Source organism: Capsicum annuum, chromosome 3 (assembly GCF_002878395.1).
Source record: "Capsicum annuum cultivar UCD-10X-F1 chromosome 3, UCD10Xv1.1, whole genome shotgun sequence".
Classification (NCBI taxonomy): Eukaryota; Viridiplantae; Streptophyta; class Magnoliopsida; order Solanales; family Solanaceae; genus Capsicum; species Capsicum annuum.
Genome location: NC_061113.1, coordinates 228338073 through 228348166, shown reverse-complemented (window position 1 = coordinate 228348166; position 10094 = coordinate 228338073).

Sequence of the window (10094 nt, the reverse complement as noted above, 5' to 3'; positions counted from 1 at the left end):
TTACTTGACTTGAATCATCACATCATTTGAGTGTGTGGCCTTGCCTCATTGGTCTTCAATTTGGCTGGGATGCCACGTCACTTGACACGTGGCATAAGTTTGGGCTTCAAGGTGAGATGGACCTTGAAGTCCTTGATGAATAATAAATTGGGTTTATTATTTTTATAGTCCAAAATAATTTTATACCCAATAAAATATGGGTCAAATCTAAATTTTATATGAATTTGACCCAATAAATTTTACGTGTCTACAAATGTCCCTACTTCAAAGCTCGTCAAGGTGTTTGATTTGTCGGACCTGTTAGAGACGAGATTTGAAGTATTTGTGGAGCCCTATTTTTTTCAAGACTGGAGCATTTTGTCAAAATCCGACTCCTCAAAGTCATGATGATTCGGGTAGAATAACGTGAATCCAGTGTAAACTCTGTTTAAGACTAAATATATCCAAATCATGTAGGATTCGTCTATTTGTCCTATATCGATTTTTAATAGGATGATTAATGATGTTATCCCACTTCAAAAAGGCTTAGGAATTTGACTTATTTTGGACACTTAAACGTCTCAGTTCTTGTTGAAGACAACTTTGTTCAGCAGATTCTTTTTCGAAATCAAACTGGGGCCCTTCACCATCTATAAAAGAATATCAACACCCCATTAAATCATTGTAATTCAGCCTGAGTAGAAACTCAACTTCTGTTCTTCTCCTTTTTTTGCTCTTTTTTCACAATTGAGCTTTCGGCACTTTGGCGCGTCTGTGGAAGAAGCTTCATAACGCATCGTGAAGGTGTCCGAATCACGAATGGCTTGTAACATTGAAAAGCAGACTTGCAATGCTACGTTCTCCGGGAAAACCACGCTCAACTTATCCTCAGATCTGCCCAGGTATCATTTCAAAATCAGATCTTCAGTTCTGTTTCATCACTTTTTACTTATTTTGTGCAGTCTCACGAAAACTCTCATATCTTGACTTAGGAACATCGAAATCAGGAGCCCTTTTTCGAGTTGGAAACTAAACTCGTAGATATAAGTCTCACCTGGAAACCACAATCATATTGCATCCGAATTGTCCCAGATATTGCTCTAAAAACAGCCTTCCAATCTTGGTTCACTAGTTATTTCAGCTTTGCGCAGCATCACGATAAATTCCATATCTTGACGTGAAAGTATCGGAATCAGATGCCATTTTTTGCATTGGAAACTAGACTCGTAGATCTACATCTCACGTAGAAATGATGATTATATTTCGTCCGAATCGTCCCAGATATTTCTCCAAATATGGCCTTCCAATCTTGACTCGCTAGTTATTTCAGCTTCAGATATTTCTCCAAATATGGCCTTCCAATCTTGACTCGCTAGTTATTTCAGCTTTACGCAATATCACGATAAATTCCATATCTCGACTTGAAAGTATCGTAATCAGGTGTCATTTTTTGCATTGGAAACTAGACTGGTAGATCTATATCTCACGTGGAAATGACAATCAGATTGCATCCGAATCATCCCAAATATTGCTCCAAATACGGCCTTCTAATCTTGTCTCGCTAGTTATTTTAGCTTTGCGCAGCATCACGATAAATTCCATATCTCAACGTTAAAGTATCGGAATTAGGATCCATTTTTTGCGTTGGAAACTAGACTCATAGATCTATGTTATGCGTGAAATCCATCAACATAAAACCTTCAGATTTTCTCAGGTAAATTTTTGAAGTTACAGCCTAAATCTTGTGATACTCCTTTTTCCTTTAGCAGACTTACCATTTAATTTAATGTCTTTGGCAGGTATTCAAATGCAGAGAGGATATCTTCAGTGCTTTGAAAATATGGTGAACTTCAGTGACCAAACGACACCATATCTTCTACTTGAAATAGCAAACGATGAACGATATTCTCCTGCTAGCATCCTTACCTTGAAAGTTTATCCTCCGGTAATAGGTGCCTTTCCGCTTGACAAAGGATCGCCTGACATGTCCCTTTATCTAGACAAATGGTCGACAAACGAAAAAATTGACGTCCTTGACTTCAATAAGGTCATTAATACTACTGCTATTGCGTTGCATTCGTCTACACATGACAAAGAATCTGCTACTACATATCCCAAAAGATCGAATAAGGGCCTTGCTACATGAATTATTCCCAATCAGGCTTTGGCGAGTTTCATTATGTTACTTGATATTGCAAGTGGGTAGAGGATGTCCTTAGCCGTAGCAAGGAGGCGCTGGAACAGACTAAGATTTATGATGTTGTTTTCGCCTCTTTATTTATGTACGATGTCAATGAGAATGTTTTTTAGGCCTTTTGTGAATGAGAATGTTTTGTAGGCCTTTTGTGAACTTTGGAATTCCTCGACTAATACAATATGTGTCGTCATTGGTATGCTTTCTATTTCATTGTGGGACCTACGTATGATTGAAGGCCTTCCAATACACAGAACTTTCTTTGATGGAGTCGTCCCTTCAACCAAAGAATTGTCGCAAACAGATCAGCAAGGGAAGCCATATTTTCCTAAAACTTGTGCTTACTTATTTTCAGCATTCTATCGGCTTTCAAATACTGCGTCTAAGGAGGTTTCTGTCCATGATTGGGTGAATTTTTGGTTCAAAGAACCGCAGCGGTACAAGGATCCTTCACCACGAGGCCCTAAAAATCAAGTTAAACCAAAGTCAAATCAAAGTCCCAACGGCTATATTGATATGTCATTTTTACCGTAAACGGAAGAAGAGAACGTTCCTTTCGTCGAGTTAGCTGTGGAAGGGTCCCTTAGAGAAGAGACGAACTTGACTGCTTTTTTTGCCTGCTAGATTTGCAAGTTCGTTCTTCCAATTAAAAAACTTGACCACATCCGTCCTAGCTTCTTTAAGATTGCAAGCCTAATGGCTCATGGGGAGAGGTTTGCACTAGCAATTCCTGTTTTGGCTAATATCTACAGAGGCTTGACAGAGATCACAACTTCAACAAACTTAGGTGCAGGCGACATAATTTTTCCCATACAATATGTCTATGGATTGATTGGTGCGTATTTTAACTCCTACTATCAAGCACGTCATTACAACGGTGCTCGTATGTGTAGGATTACTGAGGAAAGGATGGCTAGAAGCTTTGATCTTTCTGGTGCAAGACGATTATTTCAAAATGTCGATATCTGCAGCCTCCCCACCTTGGCCATGCTACAACCCAAGGAGTTGCTTATAGCAGATAATGGAGAATTGGCTAATTCTTGGAACGATTATTTCATTAGTGTTCGTTCGAGCTACGTTACGCTCCGGTGTGATGATCACTTTGTCATAGAGCCTTACAGTCCTCATAGATTCAGCCGATAGTTTGAATTTGTTCAAGACCTACCTGGAAACTTTATCAAATGACCATATGACGGCACACTTGAAGAATTGGTACGACTTTAGGACTCTTGCACTTGTCTTAGTAGTTCTTCAACCATTAGTAAACCACCACGTTCTGAAAGGTCTCTAACAACCAATAGGTATGCCAATTGGTGGCATATTGGTCGAACAAACCTTGTCGGGCAGACTTAAAAGTTCCCCTTCGGCCCTCGGAACAAGGCAAGTCTTCCACTTCCTCCCTTGTTAAGTCAAAGATGAGCCCATTGTCTTCTAAGTATTCATCTTCAAGGGGTAAATTGGTGAAATCTGGAAAAGAATCAAGTCGTCCTTCAGTAAAATTAAATGACACTCCTTCTGTGGCTTAGAAAAAGACTCGCAAGCGAAACAACGATTCTTCTTTACTTGAGGCTAATAGTGAAAAGACGCCAACCAAAACACCACTCAAAGATAAGATTCCACCTATCCGCATCGTTAATGAAGTTATAGGTGCTAATGATGACACTAGCTCAACGAAAGGAGATCAAGACCAACATTGGAAGCACAAAAGAAAGAAGGCAAAAGACCAATCTAGCGAATTTGTTGATTTGGACAATGCTACTATAGGTAGCGAGGCATTTTCTGTTAATGACCTTAGCTCCACTATGTCATTGACTGAACTCGCAGAACAAGTAAGATTACTTTCTTTCCCTCTTTTTTTTTAAGAAAAATAATAATACCTTGCTAATATTATTATTATTATTATTATTATTATTATTATTATTTTAAGTTGAATCTCCAAGGCATTTCTACCGATACGCTTAATGGCATTTTGATGGCGTTACGAGTTCAAGTTGCCTTGATACATCTTCTCCTCCTGTCACAGAAGCTTTGATAAACAACATAGAGGTTGTGGCTGCCCAAGCTAAGTTGCCTAAAGTTCATGCACCTTCATTGTGTTTATCGTCATTTGTGGCCTCAAATTTTGAACCACAAGAGACGGTCTCTACTTTCAAGAAGTCTTACATTCTTCAGCTGTGTGGTGCATTGAATAAATGGCTAACTATGTTCTCCATTGAATCTTCGAACGACTTTTCAAAGTTGAAAAATGGCGTGAACATGCTTATGGAGGAGCTCAAAGGATTTGACACCATCAATACCTCTATTCTAGAGGGCTCTGTTAATACTTTTATAAAAACATATGAGGAGTACGGCGCCATGAAATCATCTTCATCCCAGAAAATAACTAAAGAGAACCATCAAAAATTGCTCTCTAATGTGCAACAAAGCCTTGCTAATGCAAAATAGGAAAATACCAAGGAGAGAGGGCGCATGGAGGATCTCCAATCAAATTTTGCTAAGTTTGATGAAGAACTAAAGCTCTTATCTACGAAGAGGGAGAAAACCATTTCATGCATAAAAGAGCAGAAAGAATGGTTGTCTACAAGCCAATAGAAGATTATCACTTTCGAGGGCGAGCTTCATGCAATTAGGGAGAAACGTCCATTATCTGAAAACGAAGTGGAGACACTATCCAAACTGAAAGAGGTGTTTGAGGCGAGTCATCAGCAAATTCTGGAATTTCAACCTTTTCCCTAGTTTAGATACTTCCTTAGGATTTTTTTTATTGCTTATTATAATGTAGTGACATTTTTTTGCCTTTGGTGCAATAAAGGTGACCTTTAGCTTTCATTCAAATATTGTTGCATCTATTTTTTTTTCAAATGATCAAACAGATGAATTTGCCCCCAGTAATGGATAAACTTTGAGCTCTGTTGACAACATGTATCAAAATCAAACTTCTTTCCAATTAATCAGAATTAATTTTTTTAAGTTGACCATGAATCTGTCCAATTTCATAGTTTTACGCAGCTAAGGTAGAAAATTCATAACTTGACGCAGAAGCCTTTGAATTATGAGCCGTCTTTTTTGTTCCAAAGATAACACCAAGATCTAAAACATATATAAAAATCAAGACCATATCCCATACGGATTTGTACAGATTCATCATTGAAGTCAGCTCAGTTTGAAACATTAGGGTCTCTTTCACAACTTTGAGTGGCTATGGTAGAAAATTCATAACTTGACGCAGGAGTCTTTGAATCACGAGCCATCTTTTTTTTTTCAAATATAACACCAAGATCCAACATAAGTAAAAATCAAGACTATATCCTTTATGAATTTATACAGATTCATCGTTGAATTCATCTCCGTTCGAAACGTGAGGGTCTCTTTCACAGCTTTGAGTGGCTATGGCAAAAAATTCATAACTTGACGCAGAAGTCTTTGAATTACAAGCCGTCTTATTTTTTGGGAAGATAACACCAAGAGCTACAACAGATGTAAAAATCAAGACCATATCCTTTACGGATTTGTACAGATTCGTCGTTGAAGTCAGCTCTATTCGAAACGTGAGGGTCTCTTTCGCAGCTTTGAGTGGCTATGGTAGAAAATTCATAACTTGATGCAAAAGTTTTTGAATTACAAGCCGTCTTTTTTGTTGCGAAGATAACACCAAGAGCTACAACATATGTAAAAATCAAGACCATATACTTTACATATTTGTACAAATTCGTCTTTGAAGTTAGCTTTACTTAACTTGTTTCTTCACCTTTGCACATCTATGGTAAACTAAGCGAAGAAACGTCTAATTCATGCGATATCTACGTCACTTCAAAGTATTATTGTCGTGCTTAAGGAATGACAAATCCTTTTTCCTTTTATCCTTTTTTTTTGAACTCATATGACTGAACTTAGAGTAAAAGGATACTCTAAGCTGCCTACGTACTTCGAGAGGATGAAGTCATAACGTAGTTCAGGATGCTGAGTTAAATTTTTTTTTATCTTTATTTATTATTTACTCTTTTTTTAGAGTCGTTCACAGTTTATACTCATGCGGGCCAGGAGTGTCATGCGGTTTGAGCTCGTTCCTTAAGAAGCGTAGGCGACCTTCATGGAAAGTACTGCTTCAGGAACTTGCTGTTGATGGGACCAACTCTTACACCATCTTGATCGAAGATCTTATAAGCACCACTTGAATATGCTTATTTCACAACATATGGCCCATCCCACTTAGATGTAAACTTGTCACTGATGTGTTTGCTGAGGATTATAGGTCTTCGAACTGCCAAGACCAAGTCTCCTATTTGAAATGATCGCGGTTGCAATCTCTTGTTGAAATCTTGATAACACTCCAACTTTTATTGTGCTTCTAATCTCTTCTCGCCCAATGCTTCTAACTCTGCCAGACGAAGTTAAGCGTTACTTTCAGTTGTAAGTCCTTCTTGGATCTCTATTCGTAGTGATGGAATTTGTTGTTCTAGTGGAAGAACTGCTTCTACGCCATACACCAATGATATGGAGTCGCTTGGGTAGTAGTTCTGCATGTGGTACGATATGCCCACAAAGCTTCACCGATCCTCTCATGCCAGTCCCTTTTATTTCTTGCAACCACTTTCTTCAACAAGTTACCAAGTGTTTTATTAAAAGCTTCGGCAAAACCATTGGCAGGTGCATTGTACATTGAGGACTTATGCTGCTTTAAATTAAACTTCTCGTACAAAGTCCTTATGAGCTTATTGTTGAAGGGTGTTCTATTATCAATAACTATGTATCTTGGTATGACATACATGAAGATGATGTTCGACTTGATAAAATCAACAACATTTTTCTTTTTTACCTCTTTTAGCATCACAGCTTCAGCCCATCTTAAGAAATAATTGGTAGCGGCTAAGATGTACATTTGCCCTTTTGACGACTTTGGGAGAGGTCCAATAACATCAAGTCCCCACTCATCGAAAGACCATGATGCTATAGTTGGGTGAAGATGATCTGGAGACTGATGTATATATTAGAATAGAATTGACATGCCTGACATTTTTTGGCATGCTCTAGACAGTCCATCACCATTGTTGACCAATAGTAGCCCATCTTTTTGATGCGAAAATGAAGTTTTGTCCCTGATTGGTATGCTCCACCTGTTCCAGAATGTGCTTTCTCCATGGTTTGTTAAGTTTCTTCTTTGTTAAGACACCGCCAGAGTAATCCCTCATAAGAACGACAAAATAAAATTCCCTCATGGAAGATAAATCGTGGTGCCCTTCTTCTAATGTTTGCTCTTTTTGGTGGCTCATTAGGCAGCCTTCCATGTTCGAGATACTCAATTAGTGGTTTTCTCCAATCTTCTTCTTCAACAACTTGAATAGATGTATAGAGGCTTTTATCTAATTGAAGATCAAGGCAACCGGGAATAACCCATCGATGACTCACTTGTCCGGGAATAACCCATCGATGACTCACTTGTACCTTTGTTGACTCCTTTTCTCTGAGTGCCATCATCATAGCCAAGTTTGCCAAAGCATCCGCAATGTGATTTTATTCTCTTGGGATGAGGTTTAAGAACACTTGATCAAACCTTTCAAGCAAACAAGTAGTGTATTGATGATATGGTATAAGATCTTCCTTCTTCACCTCGTAACTGCCTAAGAGTTGATTTATGATCAACTTAGAGTCACCATAGATATCCAATTGCGGAATCTTTATATCCGATGCCATTTCGAGTCCAATAATTAAAGCTTGGTACTCTGCAGTGTTATTGGAATATTTTTCACCCAGAACAAATGAAAATGGCAAGATTAGTCTTTCTGGTGATATTAACACGACGCCTGCCCCTGTACCATCTTGACGTGCTGATCCATCGAAGAGCATTGTCCATGTTGGTAGTTCTTCAGTAAATAATGTATCTTCATCAGGAAACTCATTCGAAACCTCCCACTCTGCGGGCAGGGGGTGATCAGCGAGGAAATTAACAAGTGCTTGCCCTTTCACAGCCTTTTGGGGCATGTAAATGATCTCATATTGGTTAAACAATATAGATCATCTAGCTAGATGTCCTGAGAGAACTGGATAAGTCATCACAAACTTCACGGGATCAGCTCTGGAAATTAGCTTGATGGTGTATGCTTCAAAATAATACTTTAATTTCTTTATCACATAAAGCAAATCCAAACACATCTTCTCAATGGGGGTATAATTTAACTCAGCTCCTATCAAAGTTCGACTTCGATAGTACAATGCTTGTTCTCTCTTAACTTCATTATCTTGAGCCAGAAGTGCTCCAAGTGATCGCTCTTGTGATGCAATGTAGAGTATCAATAGCCTCCTAGGATTTGGTGCCCCTAATATAGGTGGATTCAATAGATACTTTTTTATGCTTTCAAAAACATTTTGACATGATTGATCCAAGCGGAAAGGGGCATCTTTTTTCATTAGGTGGCTAAAGGGCTGACACCGTCCATCCAAGTTAGAGATGAACCTCCGAATAAATGCCAAATTTCCTTGTAGACTGCGGAGGTCTCTCAAGTTCTTTGGATCCGGCATTTTCTGAATGGCATCAATCTTGGTGGGATCAACTTCAATTTCGCAGTGATGCACAATAAAGACAAAGAACTTTCCCGAAGTAACCCCAAAAGCACATTTGAGTGGGTTCATTTTCAAGTCAAATTTTCTTAACCTCTCAAAAACAATACGAAGATCTTCAAGATGGCCGCCCCTGTACTTTGTCTTTACCATCAAGTCGTCGACGTAGCATTCCACCCTCTTGTGCAATATGCCATAAAAAATGTTTTGAATTGCACGTTGGTAGGTTGCACCCGCATTTTTTAGACCAAAAGGTATCACGTTGTAGCAAAATATCTTTTTTGGAGTTCGAAAAGCAGTGCATTCTTCATCTCTTGAAGATATTCTGATTTGGTTATATCCGGAAGACCCATCTATAAATGACATAGCTTCATGTCCAGTCATCGCATCAACCATGAGCTCTATGATTGGTATCGTAACATCATCCTTCGGATACGCCTTGTTCAAGTCTCAAAAATCAAGGCACACACGTATTTGACCATTCTTCTTTTTGACAGGTATAATATTTGAGATCCATGGTGGGCATTTCACCTCTCGAATAAATCTGGCTTCGATGAGCCTATTGACCTCTACTTCAATTTGTGCTACTAACTCAGGGTGAAACATTTGTTTTGACTGCTTTACACCCCCTTTTTGATCCCTAAATGATGAATAGCTACCTTAGGACTAAGTCCAGGCATTTCCTTGTATGACCAGGCAAAGACATCTTTGTACTCGACTAATAACTTAAAGTAGTCCCTCTCTTCTTGCGGTATAAGAAATGCACTAATAAAGGTTGGGCTCGGATTCTCCAATGTACCTAGGTTTATCTCCTTGAGTTCATCTACAGTCGATTGTACTCTATCCTCTAGTTGAGGGGGTGCTTCTTGAACATCTTTCTCTATTTCATTATGGCATAGATTGTCCTCCACCGTTATATGATATGACGCATTGACTTCCTCTGGATCCTTCTTTGTTTCTCCACGATGTTGGTTGGTAAAAACAATAGTTCTTTTTCTTACCTTTAGTGGGCCATCCGTGGTGATTGACAAAATAGACTTTCTTTTCATGCGCGATAGGAAAGCACTATAAATTTCTTTGTCATCAATGTCCTCAGAGAAATATTATTGTTCATGCTCTGATAACGTCTTTCTAGATGATGGCTTTTCTGCGGTTCCCAAGCGAAGAAAAACAGAGGCATTCATGGTGGTGACACATCCTTCTATCCAGTTAGAAGCTCCACTTCTATCTTTGCCTCCTAATCTATCAAATACAGAGACACGAGGTATTGATTTTCCTATGCGATAAAATACTGAGGTCCGTTGTGGTGTTTTCTCGTCCTCACCCTTCTTTTCCTCTTCTGCTGAGATGTGGTGAGACGAAGTCG